General features: G+C 36.9%; 1 long non-coding RNA gene across 1 annotated transcript; it reads left to right on the top strand.

The window, feature by feature from the left end:
• The first annotated feature begins 2,472 nt into the window (after positions 1–2,472).
• On the top strand, positions 2,473–20,918 carry LOC121828272 (uncharacterized). Its single transcript, XR_013049582.1, has 3 exons — positions 2,473–2,643; positions 10,056–10,238; positions 20,286–20,918. It is a non-coding gene; the product is annotated as an uncharacterized LOC121828272 (long non-coding RNA).
• The last annotated feature ends 961 nt before the right edge of the window (positions 20,919–21,879 follow it).

Below are 21,879 nucleotides of genomic sequence, written 5' to 3'. Positions count from 1 at the left end.
CCCAAAAGATGCTCCATCCTACCACAAGGATACTTGCTCAGGTAGCAGCTTTATTCATAATAGCCAAAAACTGGGAACAGCTGAGATGAAACCAAAGAATGGATAAAGAAAATGTGGTGCATTTACACAATGGAGTATTACACAACTGTTAAAAAATTGACATCATGAAATTTTCAGGCAAATGGATGGAAGTAGAAAAAAGTCACTCTAAGTTTGGCAACACAGACCCAGAAAGACAAATATGGTATGTACTCACTTATAAGTGGACATTAGCTATAAAGGATGACCCTGGTACAATCCACAGGCCCAGAAAGGTCTGGTAACAAAGAGAATTCAAATGGGGATGCATGGGTCTCCCTGGAAAGGGGAAATAGAATTCAAAGGAAGCTGCATGGCTCTCCCTAGGAAGGGGAAATAGAATAGATTTTGTGGGAGACTGGGGTTGGTGGGCATGGAAATCAGAAGAATCAGTTGTAAGAGGAAGGGAAGGGAGGGAGGAGCGATTAGAACTTGGGGGAGAGTTTGGAGGTGTGTGGAAACACACCACTGGAAACTTTCTGAAACCTATGAAGCTACCCTGCCCAGGACTCCTAGTAATGAAGCATATGGAGCCTGAACCAGCCATCTTCTGTAACCAGACAAGGCTTCCAGTGTTGGGACTGGAACACCAAACCAGCCACAAAACCTTTCACCTACAACCTGTCCTGCATGCAAGATGTGCTGGGGCAATGTGGCTCTGAGTTTGTGGGAGTGGCCAGTCAATGACTGATCTAACTTGAGGTGCATGCCAATGTAGAGAGCCCAGGGCCTACACTGCCTGGATGGCCAACAACCAGAGGATAGGCCAGCGACCTATCATAGGGCCAAACATCACTGAACAAAAAAGCAAAAACAAACAAACAAATCAGTAAAATGATGATTCCTAATAATATTCTGCTGACTTATAGACCAGAGTCTAGCATAATGGTCCTCAAAGAAGCTTCATCCAACAACTGATAGGAGTAAATGTAGGTACCCACAGCCAAACATTACTCAGAGTTCAGGGAATCCTGAGGAAGAGGCGGAGGAAGGAGCCACCAGGTTAAGGACACCAGGAGAACACAGTCCACAGAATCAATTAAGCAAGGCTCATCGGAACTCATAGAAACTGAACTGACATTGTGTTATAATTTTTTGGCATTGGTATTTTCTTTGACTGACGAATCCATTTCCTCTATTGTATCCTTTACACCAGAGAACCTCTCTTCCATCATCTCTTGTATTCTGTTGGTTATGCTTGCATCTGTGTTTCCTGTTCATTTACTCAGACTTACTATTTCCAGCATTCCCTCTGTTTGTGTCTTCTTCATTGTTTCTATTTCCCTTTTCAGGTCTTGGGACTGTTTCCCTCACCTGTTTCATTGCTTTTTTGTGTGTGTGGTTTTCTGTTGCTGGAGAGCTTCTCTCCAGGTTCCACCAAGCCCCACAGTCCCACAATCCACATATAAAATAATCACTCAGACGCTTATATCACTTATAAACTGTATGGCCGTGGCAGGCTTCTTGCTAACTGTTCTTATATCTTAAATTAACCCATTTTTATAAATCTATACCTTGCCATGTGGCTGGTGGCTTACCGGCGTCTTTACATGCTGCTTGTCCTGGCGGTGGTTGCAGTGTCTCTCCCTCCTTCTTCCTGTTTCCCCAATTCTCCTCTCTCCTTGTCCCGCCTATACTTCCTTCCTGGTCACTGGCCATCAGTGTTTTATTTATATAGAGTGATATCCACAGTACTGAAGACTAGCAGTTATAGTTACAACTTAGTATATATAATATCTTAGATAGAACATATTAAGTATTAGATTCAGGTTCTTTAGGATAGGCACCTTTGAATGATCTTTATAACATTCCATTTACTTATGCTCTATACTTCTCTGGATTTTAGTATGTGTTTCTTGCTTGATATTGTTTGCATTGGTTGTAGTTACATCTTATCTAGGTCATTATCCTTCATTATTCCTGGACAATATTTGATAACCATTCCTTTGTATATAGTCTTGTATTAGTTTAAAACCTTCTTATTTAGACAAAAAGGGGGAGATGTAGTGGGTAGCCATTCCAGCTTGGATCTGGAAGTTCCAACCCCCATTGAGACTCTGGCAACTGTCACACCTATGAGGCGGGGCCAGGGGAGGCGCCTGGAGACCTGAGAGCTGGATGGGCCAGTGCTTGCTCTGTGTGCTCTCTCTGTGCCGGGACACTGAACATTGGAGGTGGACTGTGCAGAGCTCCAGAGAACACTGCTGGACTGCGATACACCTTTCCCAGACCCCGCGACCTACCTTTCACTTAATTTGTGAGTTACGCCATTAAATAAATATCCTTTTAACTACGTGAAGTGGCCAAAATAATTTCTCCAATAGTTTTCTTTAAGGGATTTATTGTTTTCTTCTGCTTTATTTGTCTTTTCCTCTAGTTTCAAAGATACCTCCACAATAGACTACTGGCAATGGTCGAGAGAAAGCCTGAACTCTGGTGATAAGATGGCCAAACACCCTAACTATCATGGTAGAACTCTCATCCAATGACTGATAGAAGTGGATGCAGAGATCCCGACCAGGCCCCAGGTGGACCTCCGGGAGTCCAACCGGCTAGAAAGAGGAGGTATTGTACAAGCGAGAGATGTTGAAACCATGATTGGAAAAATCATAGGGAAAAATAGCCATCTAGTGGAAACACATGAACTATGAACCAATAGCTGAGGAGCCCCCAACTGGATCAGGCCCTCTGGATAAGTGAGACAGTCAATTAGCTTGAACTGTTTGGGAGGCTCCCAGGCAGTAGGACCAGGACCTATCCTTGGTGCATGAGCTGGCTTTTTGGAGCCTGGAGCCTATGTTGGGATGCTTTGCTCAGCCTGGGTGAAAGGAGGAGGGGACTGGACCTGCCTGGACTGAATCTACCAGGCTGAGCTGAATCCCCAGGGGAGTCCTTGCCCTGGAGGACATGGGAATGGGGGGTGATTTGGGGGGAGGGGGTATGGGAGGAGGAAGGACAGGGGAATCCATTGCTGATATGTAAAATTAAATTAAATTATAAAAGAAAAAATAATGATAAAAAGAAAGAAGAGAGAGAGAGAGAGAGAGAGAGAGAGAGAGAAAGAAAGAAAGAAAGAAAGAAAGAAAGAAAGAAAGAAAGAAAGAAAGAAAGAAAGAAAGGAAGAAAGAAAGAAAGAAACTGACAGAGAGCATGAGCTAGGTCATCTGCATATACATGTGGTTGTTTAGCTTGGGTTTTTGTGAGAATCCTAACAGTGGGAACGGGAGTGTCTCTTACTTCTTTGTCTGTTCTTGGGACCACTTTCCACCTACTGGTTTGTCTTCTTCAGCTATGATATGAGTTTATGCCTAGTCTTATTGCATCTTGGAGGGCTGCTTTTTTTCTGAAGGTAAATGGAGGAGCAGTGGATCTGGGGGAAAGGGGAAGTCAGTGGAGCAGGGGGGATGGGACTGGAAGGAATGAAGGGAAGTGAGGCCGCCTTCAGAATGTGTTATATGAGATAAAAATAAATAAAAATATGTGTATGATATAACAGTAATAACTAGATCAAATGATACTGAAGCCATTATGTATTAAATTCCTTTAGCTTGCAGCATAGTTTTATTATTTGAAATAGTTCTGAAATATTAAAAAATTTACCCGCAGCTACGTACATACATATGCACAAACACACACACATACACATACATGCACAAACAGAAACCTATCACTGGTTGAAAACTTATAGCAAAAAATGCTTAAAGAAAAGAAATAGTATTTTGAAAATCAATTTGATGATAGATTTGGTTGTAGTAATACACCTTTAGGGCATAACACCTTCATATAAAAATGAGAAAATAACATAATTATTCTTATATTCCAAATTAATCATTGAGCGAAAGTATCTTTCCAACAGATGGTAAAAGCACAAAAGCATAGTGAGGAGTGAATGCAGAGTATGGGTGGAGCATGGAGGCTCAGTGTGATGGTAAGAGGCAGGGGTCCAAGAGAGGAAACAGCAGAAAGAATTCCCAGGGCAGCTATTGCTCAGGGGTCTTCAGAACACAGATGATCTTTTGTGGATTTAGCACTATGGACCAGAGAAAGTTGTACTGTAAAGCTTCATTCTTTCTACAAAAAAAAAACCAACAGAAATTATACACAAAGCAAAAAATATAAATATTATATATAGTAACTGAAGTGGTTTTTAAATATATTAAACTATTGCTTAATAATTAAAAATAACCTGTTAGAGAAAACAGTGAAATTGAAAAAAAAAATAGATGTAGTGCCACCAGCATAAGATTTCAAAAGACACATATGACAATAAATTCTATAAATTATTTGGATAAATCTTTAAAATACTATTGCAGAACTGAAAATGATTGAATAAATAGGATAACACGCTGACTTTGTATGTAATAGAAATGAAAATGACAATGATGATGATTAAATGATGGAATTATCATTCAGAGGTCTGTATGGGATTGATAGATACAGGAGGATCTATGTTCAGAAAGTCCAGTAGCTAATGGGAAATCCAATTTTACTCTATATTAAATGTACATTGAAATGTGTGTTAAAGCTAAAGCAACTGAATCAATACACAGCATGCTAATGGAAGGATAGGAATGCAGGTTTGAGAAAATAGTATAATGTATTGGAAAATGTATTCCAATAAGAGTAAGCAAATAGAAAGCATCACTTTCAAATCACTGTGAAAAGTAGACTCTTGGATGAATGATACCAAGTTAACTAGTCTACATTTATGAAAAAAGAAAGGAAGAAAGTTGAAGAAAACATGTAATTTAATATGAAATATTTCATTTGAAAATGAAAATATGTATTACATAGAAACAATGTTATAAGCAAATAGATTACAAGGAAAAAGAAGTGAAATGTTTGCCAATATGTGATACTGTCAAAAAGTTACTTTGCATTTCATACAAATAAAGAAATGCTATATCTCAGGAAAAATGGGTAAAGAATAGAAACAAGTGAAGTACAGAAAAGCAATAAAATGGCTAGCAAGCAAATGAAAGATGATACTGCAAATAAAAGCCCACTGGAAAGTGAAGACCAAAAGCAGGAAAGTGGGCTGCCTTGGAACTCACTTTTTGGCCAGGTTGGCCTTGAAGACACAAAGATTTATCTGTCTCTGTATCAAGGTTGTTCGAAGGTCAGCTCCTTAGACCTCTTCAGGGTTCAGATCAGACACTACAGGAAGTGAAAGGAACTAGGGTATCTGAAGGCAAAAATGAATTTGCTCACATGTGTCTTATTCAAATCATGTCTCTTTATTATTCTGCCTTTTTCTAATTTCCTTGTCCTGATTGTCTATAATTTCTTAGCTCTAATTCTGTGTTCTAATCCTCCTGCTTCTCCTCATCTAGCCCAATAATAACTCTTTTTTACAGGAGGCTTGAAGCAATAATAAAAGTTACAAGAGTTATCTCTCATTGGTCAAAAACACATTTCTAGAGTAGACGATAAGGACAGAGCCATTTACCATGGCAACACAAGGTTTCAAGGTCTTAGGACCAGAAGGAGGGGTGCAGTGCCCAGTGTGACAAACAGACATAGGTCTTCATCAGCAGACTTGGCAAGCAAAGAACTGGTATGCTTTTCTTAAAGTGCTTTATGTGGTTAGACATCTGCAACTCTAACCTTGTGCATAATTGTAAAGTTTTAAACTTATGATAGTTTGAACTTGCTCTGAGGTGAAATGAACTAAATATGTGGAGTCAGTCTGAGCAAAAGGAACAAAGCAGGCTTTTAAGGGTCTACTTTCCTTGTGAGGTAATAGATCTAGTTATGAAACATATCTTACTATATTTTCTATATGTCAATTTTATACAGCTAAATGAGAAGTCATCTTTCTAATGATCCAAGGACATGAGTGCCCAATAACACACCAGCAGTGGGGAAACACCCATAGCTGTTCTTAGGGAAGAAATGAAATGGCATCTGAGAGAAATTACAGACAGGAGCAACTGGTCATTATCAGTCAGTAACTCTATGTTCTTGCCAGGTGGGGCTCCCCATCAGAGAATCTGGTGGGTTGATCTGCTGAGCACTCATTGTCACCTGCTGTATATCCACAGTCTCTTGCTACCAGCAGCTCTCAATACCTCTGCTTCCCAAGTACTGGTGTTAAAGGCACGTTCCACCACATCTGGCTCTGCTTCTTATGAGCATATTAAGGAATGTCTACTTTTGATTCAGTAACTTGCATCTACATTGGGACCTTGGCCACAGACCTGCTATGATACAATGAGGACACAGGAAGGCAGACAGCGCAAGAGGTATCAATATGTGAGGGGCAGAGAAAGGTATGCATTTGAATATAACCCACTGCTTCTGAAATATTCTTAGTTTCCATACAAGTCAACTAAATCCTGTAGAAATCTACCAATAGTGACACAATAACTCTACCTCTTCAAATTGTTGTAATACATAATTTGTAACTTGATAATGTGTTGACAAATTAAAACTTCACATAGAATTAACATACACAGCAATTTCACTTTTAAGTATCTATGAGAAGAATTAGATATCTACACATCAGAGAGACATCTGGACCACCATGTTAATTTTAGCATTATTCTCAATAACCAAGACAATGGAATCAACCTATATGTCTAATGATCAATAAGTAGATTGAGAATATATGCTACACATGTACATGCAAAAGGAAATTCTGTTATTTATAACAGCATGCTTAAGCTTTAAAGGGAAATATTATACATTATTTAGTTCTAAAATTCATTGTTTCAATAAATTTCCTTCAATGAATTAGCATTTGATGAACTGCCTAAACAATGGAATTTTATGGGCAACAATTATTATAGTTTGAAGTAATAAAATAGATGATAATGTCTTAAAATTTATGTATGCAGTGAAATCATGGAAAACATGATACTGTTCTGCCTGTGTAGAGTTAGATGAGACTTTCAAATAATAATAGGGTTGCTTAAGAAGCCAGAGAATTTAGCTCTAAATCATGTGTATAAAATCTGTAAGTATATTAATCAGATAAGAGTTAATTAAATTTGCATTTACATATAACAGGGAAATTTGTACTTTCTTTCTCTTGGGTTCTTGGTAAGGTGTCCCTTCCCTGATATTAAGACTACTAAAACCCCCAACCATCCAGAATAAAGGTTACAAATCACAGGGCTTCCTGAACGAGAGTGTATCAGGACATGAATCTTTGGGGCACACCCACCTTTAAGCTACAGAGAGGAAAAAAATTTCAAGGAAACATGAGGAAAATGCCTATAAGTAGAATTTTAGACCAGGAAAAATGTGTTGTACACACACTTTTTTTCCTTTCAAAGAGATAAGTAAGTTCTTTGTCAATATGTTAATTTAACAAATTCAGGAGGATATAGATGTACATATTTATATATATGTAGAAAGATATGCATGTACAGTACATATAGGTGGCAATATTAGGACTAGGTCATAAATTTGAGGATAATTGAGGCAAACAAGAGGAATTGCAAGGGGTAGGGAGAAGTGGAAATGATATAAATACACTACTGATATAAGAAATTCTCAAAAAATTAAGGTAACACTTTTAAGTAGTTTTTTAAATTTTGAAATGATAAAAGTTAAATCATTTTCCAAGTCTTTTTCTTTCCACAAAGCCCTCCTATGTACCTCATCTTTCAAATTCAGATAAAGAGAGAAAAGAGAGAGAAAGAGAGAGAGGTGGCTTTTTAGTATTGGTGTACTGTTCCCTGAGAAAGACTTTTTCTCTTGCTCTATAAATGTTTAGTTTTTTTATGCTTCTTTGTCAAGGGTGGAGGCTTTAGTAACTCTCCCTTTTCCACATTAGCAAGTCTATTGGTGTTGCTCTTTTCGGGGTCATGATTCAGCAGCCATGTTAGTGAGACTTTATGGGCATAGTTTCTATGACATTTCTAGGAAGCACAATCCCATAGCCAATTTTCTATTCCTCTGGAATTTAGAATGTTTCTACATCCTCAGTGATCACTGAGCTTTGGTTACAGAAGTTGTTTTGTAGATATATCAGTTGGTAATGGGCTTTACAACTCTCCATTTTGATTAGGTGTGGTTTTCTATAGTGGTCACCATCTGTTGCAGGAAGAAATTTCATTGATGATGGGTATAGGGACAAATATTTAGAATTCAGTCAGGGTTTATGTTGGTTTAGTAAAGTGATTGTTGGAGGTTTCCTTTAGGATACATGATTTAACTAACACTGAGTAGTTGGGTATGTTTGCAGTACCAGGCATGATTTCCCTCTTGTTCAACAAGCTCTAAGTCCAATTAGAGAGCTGTTGGTTATTGCCATGTTTTGCATACCACCATTGCACTCTTAGGGTTATGTAATATCATCTTAGTCATTGTTCTGGTTCATAAGCATCCTGGCTGGATAGGACTGTTGGTAGTCCTTCATTTGGAAGATTTTATGACACTTTATGGGAGCATGAAAGCAAGTCTTCAGTGAGAAACTTTTAGGTCAGATGTTTAAAATCTAAAACTGATCTGCTATGGTTTTATTAGGAAACAATATAGCCATTGACTTGAGGTAGTATGTACAGTATTGGTCAATATATGCATTCTTCCATTCTTTCTCATTTTTTGCTGTTGTTATTGTTATAATCCCGGATGAAGAAGAAAGAAAACTAAGGTAAATATCATCACTCAAATAAATGAAGCCTAGAAGATATTTTTTAAAAAGGGATAAACAAACAGAACTCATTTCCCTCAACAGTTTCTCCACTCCTCTAGCCTTAAGATAAGAATAAAAGGAAATATTTGAACAGGCCTTGAAATTTAGTTTAGATCAGCCTAGAATTTTATCTATATCTGCATCTATATCTATAAACATATATGCATATTTGTTCTTGGGCTTGGTTGGGACAATAAAGCTCCAGGGTTGATCTATTCTATTTATGGGCTTAAAAGAAGAATGTATTGGAAAGGAAAGAAAATGATTACTGATTATCACTACAATGTCTAGACACCTCAGTGCTATACACACCCTCAGTTATAAAATGAATTTCAGAGAGAAGATATACAATAGTTTTGCTATTAATTTTGCATAAATCTCTTCATTAACTAGTTTTATAGTTATTTTCTTAAGTTATAGTATTTAAAATAAAATAACTTCAGATACAGATGTAGGTTGCAGGAAAGTAAAGAGACTATTTTCAGCATGGAACAGAGAAACTCACGCATCTATTGAATGTGAGATTTAAGGAGAATCAATAACTCACTTTAAATGGGAAATGAGTAATTCAGCATTTAAAATTGCAACATTCTCCATATATTCCTTGGTGGTATTGACGTGGGTGTGAATTGGGGTGATGCTACCCACCGCCAAGTGGATAATAATTTGAGTCACTAGTTTAAGTAACAAAATGATTGGTAAATCTAGAGGACCTTACTATGGTGAGATGGAATTCCAAATAGAAAGGTTATGTTTATGTGTTCATGTATTTGTGCATGTGTGTGGCTGTGTACTCTAACGCATTTCACTCCACTCACATGACATTTTATCTGACTTTCCAGGATGTAATTGGATGCTGTGTACTCATCCATCCATCTAAACATTTTGATGACATCCTGTGGATTATTAGCAGATAAGTGTCTTAGACTAAATCATTAATCATATGGTGTTGAAAAAAACTGCAAAAGAAACATGAGATGTTTTTAAGAGCTGTAGATAAAGGAAATTTCATCTAAAAGGAGGTTCATATGTAATACCCATGATGGTGAAGAGTATGTGGCTGACTTCCAAAGACATTGCCTGCCTCTGCGGAAAATGTTCTCTTCCAAATAGATTGAGTTGGTACAGAACAAAGGTGTTTTATTCATCTACCCTTCATGTACACATTATAGTCATTACCCTTGATTTGTTTGCTTTCCCAAAAGTCAAATTCCTAACCTTTGAAGATTCTTAAATTTCTAAACTTGGGAATATCATTTTATAGTGTGAATTGTGCCATAAGTCATTTTTTTTGTGGTCAATGCCTGAGTTCTCTATTTGCTAACTGTTACAGAAAGAATGAAATCTTCTAAATGGTTTTGTGAGAACTACTTAGTAATGCTTGAGTTGAATGGTTCCCCAAGAGGCTGAGCACTATGCCTGTGTACAGAGATGAGACATATTGCTTCTGAATGTGCCTTGATCTGCAAGCTGAAGGAACAGAACACCTTTACGCAGCTGGAGCTTCTGAGAACAGGTGAGGGTTGTGCATGAACACATGGGCTGTGTCCATTCTGTGGTTTGGTAGGAGTCCACCTATGCTATTATGAAAATAGCAGCAGTGAATACAGAGCAGATCACCATCATACAAACTGAGTGTTTTCTATAAAACTCCCTCTGAGTCTTGTGTTATTTGAAGAATGTTCATGACTTGCATCATTCATATCCATGCTGGATCCTATGGTGTATGTTTCATCCCCAGAGTTATGATCTCTGTTACTTAGATGCATTTCATTTTCACAATTTGGTTGATATATCCATCAAAAAATGGACTAACATTGCGTAGTAGTTAATGTATATTAACTTTGAGGACTGCTCAGTTTTCAATTATGATAATAAAGATGTTTATTTTGATAATATAATATCTTATCAAATAAAAACATCTTACAATCTTTAACCAAAGAATAAGTCTATTGAAAGATCAAAGAAAGGATTTTTAGACCCTTAATGTCTAAATATTTTAATTGAAATTTTCTCAAATGTGGTTCTCAGTTTAATGAGGCACTATATGGAAACATTGCTTCCAGTAAATGGCCATTTCTAAATATCATGACATTAAACCTGAATGTTCTGTGACAACTTTAAAATATATTGCATACACAAATTGAGGTAATGATCAGTAGGTATTTTGTACTAATAGACTCATTATATTGATACATGGTGTGGTAGGACATGTATGCCAGCTCTCCAATCTTTTTGAGTGCTAAACATTAAAACCTGAAAGTTCATGTAGATAATAGATAAATACATTGAAATAGAAAATTGTTAAAATCTTGTTTATTTCCTATGTCAAATTTTTCATATTAGTATATTCAAATTCAGACTTGAATTAAAAATCAAATCAATGTTTTGTGGGTGTAAATATGAGTCAGAGTTCGAAGTTTAGGATGGCCCCATAACTTTCAGATTCCCAAATGATCATTTCAGTACTCACTATAGCTCCTATACCACTGAAGTACTGTGAGAAATAAATATTGAAAAGACTTGGGAATGACCTCACTAACAACAAGAAAAGGAAAATATCTGCATTTATCATTCTACAGTGTTACACTGGGGAGAAAATAACAGCAGAAAAGACTGCTGTGGTTTCAGCACACCGAGGAGACTAGGCGATTGTTTTGAAGAAAAAAGAAAGTCAAGGCCATTGTCGTCAGTCATGCAGAAGGAACCACTAGGTTACTAGTGGCCCACTCCATAGAGAATACTAGAATCTTTTCCATAAGGTAATATTAGCAATTCAGACAAAGAAAACCTAAGAGAGACATTCAGCTGCTGCACATATAGATTTTTCCCTCAGGAAAAAGTAGCCATTTCTGAGCCATTTCCAGAGGCGTATTGCACGTCCTGACAGTGTCGTGCTCCAACCCCTGGTCCATTCTATTACTGGGCCACTAGCTTTGTTGTTACCCTACACTCATTCATATTTCACCCACTGGGATATCCCTGTCTAATGTGTACTCCACTCTACTCTAGTAGCTATACTAATTTATGGAGTAAATTAGTATAGCTACTAGAAATAGAAAGGCCCAGTCAAAACCCCAGAGTTGTGAGACTTTGTACAGAAGCACTCCTGGCCTCCTCCTCCTCCTCCTCCTCCTCCTCCTCCTCCTCCTCCTCCTCCTCCTCCTCCTCCTCCTCCTCCTCCTCCTCCTCACAATCTCCTGTGTCCCCAACAACTGCACCACACTACTGTCACACAAGTCCTATTACAGTATCTTTTCTCCTGGTCCCTGGGTTTTAAGTCTTAGCTAAGTAGTTACTCTATAGATGCCTCCCTACAGACATTGAAGCCACCAATGTGATATGTGTGAATATCAGTAGAAAGATGCAGATAAATTCAGGACACTTAGAGAGGAAGTCATTAAACACTTTTTTGTTGAGGAATAAATGACTTGAAAGAAAGTTGAAGAATATTTGTTTTATGTCTAACTTGTTAAGAAAAGTAAATGTCATGCTGTTTGAAGGACAAAGGTGGTTAAATCAAAACTAGACACCAAGTTTGAAGAGTCAATTAAATTATAATCTGTCACTTAATGAAAGGAATAAATTCTTTTTTTTTTTTTTTTTTTTTTTTTTTTTTTTTTTTTTTTGGTTTTTCGAGACAGGGTTTCTCTGTGTAGCTTTGCGCCTTTCCTGGGACTCACTTGGTAGCCCAGGCTGGCCTCGAACTCACAGAGATCCGCCTGGCTCTGCCTCCCGAGTGCTGGGATTAAAGGCGTGCGCCACCACCGCCCGGCAGGAATAAATTCTTTAAAAGCAGTGATGGGCTATTTCATACTGTGTAAAATCACAAAGTGTGAAAACCTCCAAGTCATAGCCTATAATAGGTATCCAGAATACATATTACATGCATACAGTACTTCAGTAAATACAATGTTTAATAGTCATCTGACCACATTAGTTGAGAATTGGTTATATAGTCTTAGCCCCAAATAACTGGTCTGAGCTGGTCTTTATTTGAGAGGGTCTACCACCGATTCTTTCAGATTGTCATAACTTGAGGCCAACTTTTCATTTTGCCTTTGGGATTGACTTGCTCAATAAATGTTTGTTGTATGTAAACTTTTTCCTCCATTTTTGCCATGATAACATTGCAGGTTAATCAGAAAAACTGGACAAAGAGACTTCCAATGGTAGCAAAAGGACTGGACTGTGATTGTAATTTTCTCACACTGGTCTGGACTAAGTATTATGGGGTCTGAGCCCTCCTTATGGACACCTATCTCTAATCTAAGCATTAGTTACTGAATCCACACCAGTTTCTCTGGTTGTTAAAGTCATGAAGATTTTAATGAATCACACTGAACATGAAAAGTAAAAACATTTATATGATCACAATGGAAATAATGGTGTGAGCTGTATTACACAAAGGAAACAAAATAAATCCCAATGAACTATTCATGAAACCAAATCAAAGATGCTCTATGCATGACTTTAATCTGGATGACACTATAAGCTGATAGGATTTGTCAGAGAAAGCTCCCTTCAACTACACTGTTCTCATGCCACTCACAACTACAGTCCCTTTCTATGTGCATGTAGAAAGAGAAGACAGTGAGACTGTAGATAGCAAAAATCTACATACTTCAAACTTGCAAAGCTTTTTAGGACAACACTCTCCTTTATATTCCATTGAACTCATTCCCCCCCCCCCAAATTCTATGTCAATACAAGGAATATTGGTTACCCAAATATGCCTGTTTATAACTAATCAATGAACATTACTTTAGACAATTATGAAGTTCTGGGAATATTGAGAAATAGACAAGTACTTACCTGCAACAAAACAAAACAAACATGAAATCCTGACATTGTGACTGAGAAAGAAAATTGAATTCAATAGAGAATCATTCCCGACACAACCTATGCTATCAGCTAAGGAAATTAAGTATCCTCATATTTGTTAAGTAAGGAACATTTAGCTTTTCTTTTTCTCTTTTTGAGGAAAGGGAAGTATGGTAGTTTGTAAGAATAGGCTCAAAAAAAAAAAGACTTAAATATCTGAATGCTTAGAGAGTGGCCCTCTAATTTGAAAGGATTCTCCTTCATGGAGTAAGTGAAGCCTTGTTTGGATGGGTTTGGCATTGTGGGGGACTGTGCCACTGGGGGTGGGCTTTGAGGTTTTTCAGTTCCCAAGCCAGGCTCAAAAGCTCTCTTTCTTCTTGCTGCCTTTGGATCTGGATGTAGAATTCTCAGCTACCATGTTTGCCTGATGCTATCTATGCTCCCTGCCATGAGGATAATTGTATCTCGAGTTTTCTTGCCTTGCCCACAGTCAGGACAAATCTCTGTCACCCACCAGTCCCACAGCTACTCAGACCCAACCAAGTAAACACAGAGACTTATATTGCTTACAAACTGTATGGCCGTGGCAGGCTTCTTGCTAACTGTTCATATAGCTTAAATTAATCCATTTCCATAAATCTATACCTTGCCACATGGATCGTGGCTTACCGGCATCCTCACATGCTGTTTGTCATGGCGGTGGCTGGCAGTGACTCCTTCCACCTTCCTGTTCTCTCTTTTTTCCTCTCTGTTAGTCCTGCCCATACTTCCTGCCTAGCCTCTGGCCAATCAGTGTTTTATTTATTGACCAATCAGAGCAACAGATTTGACATACAGACCATCCCATAGCAGATAATGGACTCTGAATCTGTAATCTCTGAATCCGTAAACCAAGCCTCAATTAAATGTTTTCTTTTTATGAGAGTTGCCTTGGTCATAGTGTCACTTCACTGCAATAGAACATGGAATAATACAGGAAACCTTGAAAAACAAGAGCGAGTTGAGTCATTTTCTTCTGAGTGTTCACATTGTAAAGGCAGTTGAGCCCAACTGAAGGAAGTCTTGAAATATGCTAATGGGCCATGAAAATGCTACTTCCAGGTTGATCACAACAGTGCCCTTATGTTAAGTGAATAAACTAGAAAATGTGTTTATAATCTATATTTTGTCTATATTTTTATACTAGCTACATTTTTCATTTAGAATGTAATTTGCAATTAAGTGTGGATATGTGACAAGATTTTCTTAAGTGTTCAGAGCTCAAAAAAGGAATATGAAATAGACCCTATCCTTAAAGAATTTCTTCTTTAGAGCCATTTTCTTATCTTGGCTCAGTATCAGCTCTTACTTGTAGATGAACTGTCTTGTCTTCTCTCTGTCTCTATCTCTTTGTTTCTTGGTATGTTTTTCTGTGTGTCTTTTTGTGTGTGTCTCTCTCTGTCTCTGTTTGTCTGTCACTCTGATCAACTATCCACATTTCCAAGGATGGTTTTCTAAGGTATTAATCTAAAGTTATTTAGTGTTTTTGCATAGCATAGTGGGTAAAACTTTAGGTTCTTTAAGATGACATAATTTTTTCTTAATATTTTGAATATTTCATAGCCATTCAACATGTTCCAAAGCCATACCAAGCTATTAATTATTTTTAATAAATCTAACTCACCTCTTCATTTTCTGCCATTTATGGGGCTTAGGAATGGGCAAGAGCATCATAGGTTTATGTTTCAAGCTTTGGTTGATTAAAAGTGCAGGTGATCACTTGATGGTGTGGAGCCTTGAAGGTCACATTCAGTGCCTGACCTTCAGTTTGACAGCAATGTTGTGCTGATGACAGCTTTATGTCTGTTTTATCCAACTTGCTGTGCCAACTCACTTAAAAGGCTGTGTCAAGACTAGCAGAAATTAAATCATGGTTTGTAGGCAAGTAGAAAAAGGATTCAAGAGCATGATATGATGAAAAAGATACACAGAAGTGTATCCTGTCTCTGTATGCTTATAAAAACAGTAAACCTACCAATGGCAGCAATGGTAGACATTTGGCATTGAATGTCCAATGGTAACAATAGTAAATATACTTGTTTGGGAATCATGGAGCTTGCTTGGATGCACTGGTCTCTTGTTCTTCCAACTTCTTCCATCTGAGCTACTAGTCTAATGGAGGGTACACCAACATTCAGAGGACTTTCCCCCTTCAGTTATTCTACCACATGTCAATCATCTTTGCAAATATCTCCCAAACCCATTCAGTGTTGAAGGTCACTAGTCTGAGGCATCCCCCAAACCAGTCAAGATGACAAGACTATCATAGAGTCATTCAAGGTGTATCTCAGAAAGTAATTATGGGGCTGTGGCCCCATCTTCACTCTTATTTTTCTTCTTGACTCCCTCACATGCCCCTCTCAAGGTATTCTGCTTCCCCAGGGGCCCAAAGCAAAAGGACTGATTTATGCCTGAAATGGTGAGGCAAGATAATACTGTTCCCTTCACAAGTTTTATCTCAAGTGTTTCATTGTAGCAGCAGAAAGTTAAAGCACTGTGACATATCATTTTCCCATTGTAAAAATAAATGGAAAGCCTGAATAGAGAGCTGGTATAAAACATTGTTCTTTATACATTTTATTTTATCAATTACTGGTCAGATACTATGGGAGACCAAACAAAAATATTTTATGCTTCATTTTCTGGTACCATTTATTTTACTAATATCTGGGATAACAACATAAAATTGAAACAAATACTATAAATGTTTTCCTGTAAGTTTAAATATTAGGACTTTAAAATCATTGCATTCAGGAGAAAAAGACTAACTTTTAAGATAAATATTCAATTTTTATGTTTACATACATCTTAAATTTGCTGGAGGAAGATTTATTTTATTGTTTCTAATTTTCTCTCATGGTCCTCTCTGTTTCCTATATAAAACATATATGCTATACTCAAACTATGAATGATCCTATGTTTATATTTTAAATATCTGGGATGCAAAAACTTGGAATTTTGGTCCTGTTTTCAGGAAATAAAAGCTTTATGTGAGAGCAGAGACTGAGAAAGCAAGGAATATTTTGAGGGTAGAAACAAGTAAGCATGTGCAGAATGAAATGATCAATACAACAAAATATTTGATCCAGAAATATTTCACACATGAAATGTCAAGGGGACTGTGATGTTATACTCAAGTTTTAATGGTTCAAAAGCACATATTGAGAGCTTGATTTTGAAAGGCATACTTACTTTTACAAGTCAGATTATTGTATCATACAATTCATTATGGTATTTGGCTGCTTAAATCATGAATACTTCCAAGTAGAATGAGAAGTTTTGGGAGATGACTCAGTATTCCATCTATCTCTATTAATAGTGTCACTGCTTCACAGACAGCCTGACCTTGTTATCCCAAGCTGGTTATGGTGCCAGCTGCTTTGTAAATCATAAACTCAGGGCCTCAAATGAAGGCTCTGTTCTCAAATTGGAGAATTACGTCCTGTTCTACTTTTCATGAAGATTCACTTCATCTACCTTCCCAAACATAAAGTAATAATCCATCTCAAAGTAATAAGAAGCTGAATTAAAAGAGATTCCTCAATTTAAAATTTATATTATTATTAATTAAGTAATAATAAAGTATATGTACTTTAAATTGCATTTATATTGTAGTTCCATAACTGATAGTTTATAAAAATTAAAATATGCTGTTCTATTAATTGAGTCATTAGATATTATGTACAGTAATCTTTAATTCATGCTTATCATAAAATGCGCACTCTGAGCCGGGCGGTGGTGGCGCACGCCTTTAATCCCAGCACTCGGGAGGCAGAGCCAGGCGGATCTCTGTGAGTTCGAGGCCAGCCTGGGCTACCAAGCGAGTTCCAGGAAAGGCGCAAAGCTACACAGAGAAACCCTGTCTCGAAAAACTTAAAATAAAATAAAATAAAATAAAATGTGCACTCTGTATAAAAGATGTAATTAAAACATTCTATTCTATGGCTCAAGAAGAAATAAACTTCTGTTTCAAATATCCAGCATTAAGACACAGGCAAATGAATATATAGTATAAAGTTTATGTGACTGCTCATCAAGATAAATAAACTAGTCAGACCTAAGAATATTTTGAATTAATATTTTTGTTTCTGCAGTGTTTTTGCTAAATGGAAGTGAATTTCTCTTTTGGGTTTGAAGAAAGTGTCACTACCTATAGGGTTTAGGAAATGAAACTAGTATATTAACTCTCTTACAATGTCACAGGATAATAAAAATGACCTGTTCTCAGTATTTGCATTCACAACTTTGGATCTTCTTCACCCAAACAGCCATAAGAAAGAAGAAACAGAAAAATAATTATAAGTGTAAGAGATCATTAAAAGTATATATATATATATATGACTTTTCAATGTATTGGCATTTGGCAGTATTAATTCCTTTTATCCTCTGAAGGAATAGAGATTTTAGTCCCAAAGATACTAATGAGATTCAAATATAGTCTTCTAAAATTTAAGTGTTGAAAATTTAATCTCTAAAATACAGATAGAGACAAGACCTTTAGAAGTTAATTAAGATTAAATGAGGTCATGGCAGTGGAACATGTGGTGGTATTTGTAGTTTTGTAAGAAGAGAAAAGAGACTTTTGAGCCGTCTCCCTGTGTGATGGCTACTACCATGATATGATGCAGCAAAAAGTCCTGGACCAGATGACAAGTGATGCTTGTAACATGTTTTTGGAATCCCCAACTTGCAGAGCCACTAGCTAAATAAACTTTAGTTTTTTATAAATGATCACATCTGTGTGTGACAGCACCATAAATGGACTACCATTGGTACAAAGCTGAAGATTCTCTTCTTGGGTAGCCATATAAGTAGGTGTGGCCATGGAAGCATTTCCTGTCCAAACAGGAAGCAATGTATGTGATTTCTGATATACGTATTTAAAGGAAACAAAACTTTTTCTTTCTCTGCTGTCAGTTTGTATAAGTAGGAAGATGATGGTAAGTTGAGACAGCTCCCCCAGAGTCTGTGCAAGAATCTACATGGATAGGGTGCCGAGCAATAAGACAGTAAGGGTCTGGGTCAGCTGACTTTGTGGGGTAGATTGTCTTAATGGACTATTCTCAAGTATCACCTCTTGCTGGGGTCATTGCTAATATTTCCAATTTTAGAACAGTCACAGAAAATAATACAACACAGAGTATAAATTAATGTAAGGAAAATACACAAAACTTAGCCTGGAAAAAGGGATGATTTTAGAATCTAAAGGAGTTGTCTGAATTGAACATATACATAGCAAATACACTATCCAAGAGAACTTTCTGTAATGGCAAATATATTTCTGTGGTGTAATTCAACAGCCAGAGACATGAACAGATATCCAGATGTTGAATAATAGATAATAGGTAATATTTGAGGATTTTAAGTTTCAGTAAAATTAGAAATAGTCAAAATGTAAATCAACACACATTATAAAGTGGCTTCCATACTGGGCTGCACACCTAGAATAATACATGTATTCATTGTTTTGTAATAAAATCCATAAATTATCCTTGCTAACCACAGAAATGATAGTAATTAAAATACTTCTCAGAGAAAATGGCTAAAATATGTATATTTGCTAGTTACAAGACTTCATTTCTTTAGTATGTACCACACTTAAATTTTGGACATTAAAATTTCCCAGAGTGTGTATGTATGTTATGTGTACATATGTGTGTATGTGTGCACATGCACATATGTGTGAATTTGAATACAAAATAGGAGGACTTTTCTATGTGTTGTAGTTGTGTATCAGCTGACTCCAATCACTTTAGGCCACAGGCAGACACCAACACAGACAGTCTAGACACACAATGTTCTCCTCATGGCTGAGGCTTTTGTTCAGTGTCTGCTTCTAAAAATTTTTTTCACAGGGTCTCTGTCATATGTCAAATGCACTTGCTTAAAGAATCATCTCTTATCTATCTATCATCTATCCATCTTACTATCATCTATCTTCCATTTATCATTTGTCTGCCTATCTATTATCTATCTATCTATCTATCTATCTATCTATCTATCTATCTATCTATCTATCTATCTATCATCTGTCTATCTATCTATCTATCTATCTATCTATCTACCTATCTATCATCTGTCTATCTATCTATCTATCTATCTATCTATCTATCTATCTATCTATCATCTATCATCTATCTATCTCTCTAAACATTTAGAAAAGCGACAGGGTGAAGTATTCAGTCCTTTTGATTATTTTTCTCTGCAGTCTCAAATGATTCTTGCTGGCTTACTGTAAATTAAGTAGAAGAGGTAGTTTAAGATAAGGAGATAGGGAAAATTTCCTATGTTATTACAGTTTTGAGAAAGGATGAGAAAGGATCCTTCCTGCCTGAATCTGGACATTTGACTTTTGATATTGGCCAAGTCTCTTAAGCAGGCTAAAGAAAATAAGGAATTGAGAGACATGACCAAAGGCAAGGTTCCTAAATGATTCTAATTCAGAAGCATCTAAGAATCATATGCTTTCAATCCTCTTGAGGATCATAGAATCTCATTTTATTTTCTTATTTTTAAATAATGACATTTACATCCTTCCAGTCATTGAGAATGCCTCTACATGTATAACAGTTAAAAATTAAATGGAGAGTGAATTTAAAAATAGTTTCTAAAATCTACCAACTCCTGAATTTGCACAATTATGAAGGGTTTTTTTTTGGTTCTGTCTAAATGTACAACTCTGTGTCACATATTTTTCCAGGATCATACACAAAGAAACTGAGATCAGAGCTGTGCTCAGACAGCATGACCCAAGGAGCTGAAGACCCACCAGGCAACAGAAGGCTCGGGTAGGAGGGAGGAAGGTGGCGAGAAGCAGGGAGGGAGGTACTAGTAAACGAAGACAGGAATGCCTCTTTTTTTTGTAATGTTTATTCAAGACCAAGTTAAAGAGAAGTCTTTCCTGATGAGATGGCTCTGCATTCCAGGCATTCAGAGGCCTGAAATAGACAGCCGGGAACATGTCAGACAAGGTCCGATGTGGGCTCTGAAGTCAGAGATTTTTATTAACTAAACTCCTGGGAGACTGGGAATACCTCAACCTCTGAGATTGGCAACCACAATTTGTTGAGACTTGTGGAGACTCCTGATTAAACAGACGAGGAATGAGGAGCACTTGGAATGGGAAATTGCTTATCAGAAGCAAGCAGAAGATTGGGCACAGGAGACAGAAGGCTTGTCTACACAGCCTGGCACAGACCCTGGCAGGCCAACTACACCTGGGAACAGAACAGCAGCTCTTCACGAGGTAGAAGTCTTGGTGTCAGTGACTTTAGTCTTCATCTTTTACAGTTGCCTGAGGAGGGCTTGCTTTTCATTTTCTAGGAAAATAAATCAGCTTTGCATCATAAAAATGGGGGGGGGGACGGGGGAGGATAAAAGAAAGGGGAGGGGTGAAAAATAAGAGCAGAAAGGGACAGAAGGAAAATCAAAGAATGGGGGAAGAGAAGGAAAGGGAAAAGGAAGAACCAGAGAAAGAAAAAGGAAAAGTGGAAAAAAGAAAGAATGAAAGAAACAAGATGGAATTTTAAAACTTTTTTCAAGTCCAGTCACTGTTACATGATAGAAACAGGAACTAAAACTGAAAAATCCTCTTCCTCCTAAACTTGCAGTATGTTTAATTGCCCTAGTTTTATATTAATTCTTTTTTTATCAGAAATTGTAGGCATCTTGAGCTCACGGTATTCACACCCTAGTCTTCTTGGTGCTGGATTTTAAATGTACACCATCATGCCTGGATACTGTAGTGTTTTAGTGTTTGGTTTTTACCTGTCCCTTTTTTAATAGAAAAAAAAAATCTTGCTTTAGTTCTGACAACTTTGGCCTGAAGGATTACAATATTCTTGTAATAGAATTAACTGTGTTCCTATGTCCAGTTGGCTTCATTTTCAGTTCTAAACATTTCATTTATAATACACAGTACAAATAGAGTAAATGTACAGAAAAAGTAGTGCATCTTGCATATCACAAACAAATATCCACATAACCAACTCGCATGTCTGTCAATAGAGTGCTGATGACAACTGTCTCCTCCCTTGAAAACAAAAACAAAAAGGCTGCTTTTGTATATGACAGAATGATCACACCTATACTCTTTGGTAATTATACAATATAAATCAATAAAATTTTTAATTATTTTTGAAGTTCATCAAGTTTGAACAACATGAATATCTCCTTTGCTGTTTGTTATCTATGTGTGGGCCAGTAGCATAGTAGCCTGTATAATATAGTACTGAATTCTAAAAACAGACCACAGAATGATATCTTTCCTGTTGTCGTTGATAGTCATATTACTT

This window comes from Peromyscus maniculatus, chromosome 3 (assembly GCF_049852395.1).
Source record: "Peromyscus maniculatus bairdii isolate BWxNUB_F1_BW_parent chromosome 3, HU_Pman_BW_mat_3.1, whole genome shotgun sequence".
NCBI lineage: Eukaryota > Metazoa > Chordata > Mammalia > Rodentia > Cricetidae > Peromyscus > Peromyscus maniculatus.
Note: the sequence above shows the minus strand (reverse complement) of the source record. Positions and strands in the feature narration are given on the sequence as shown.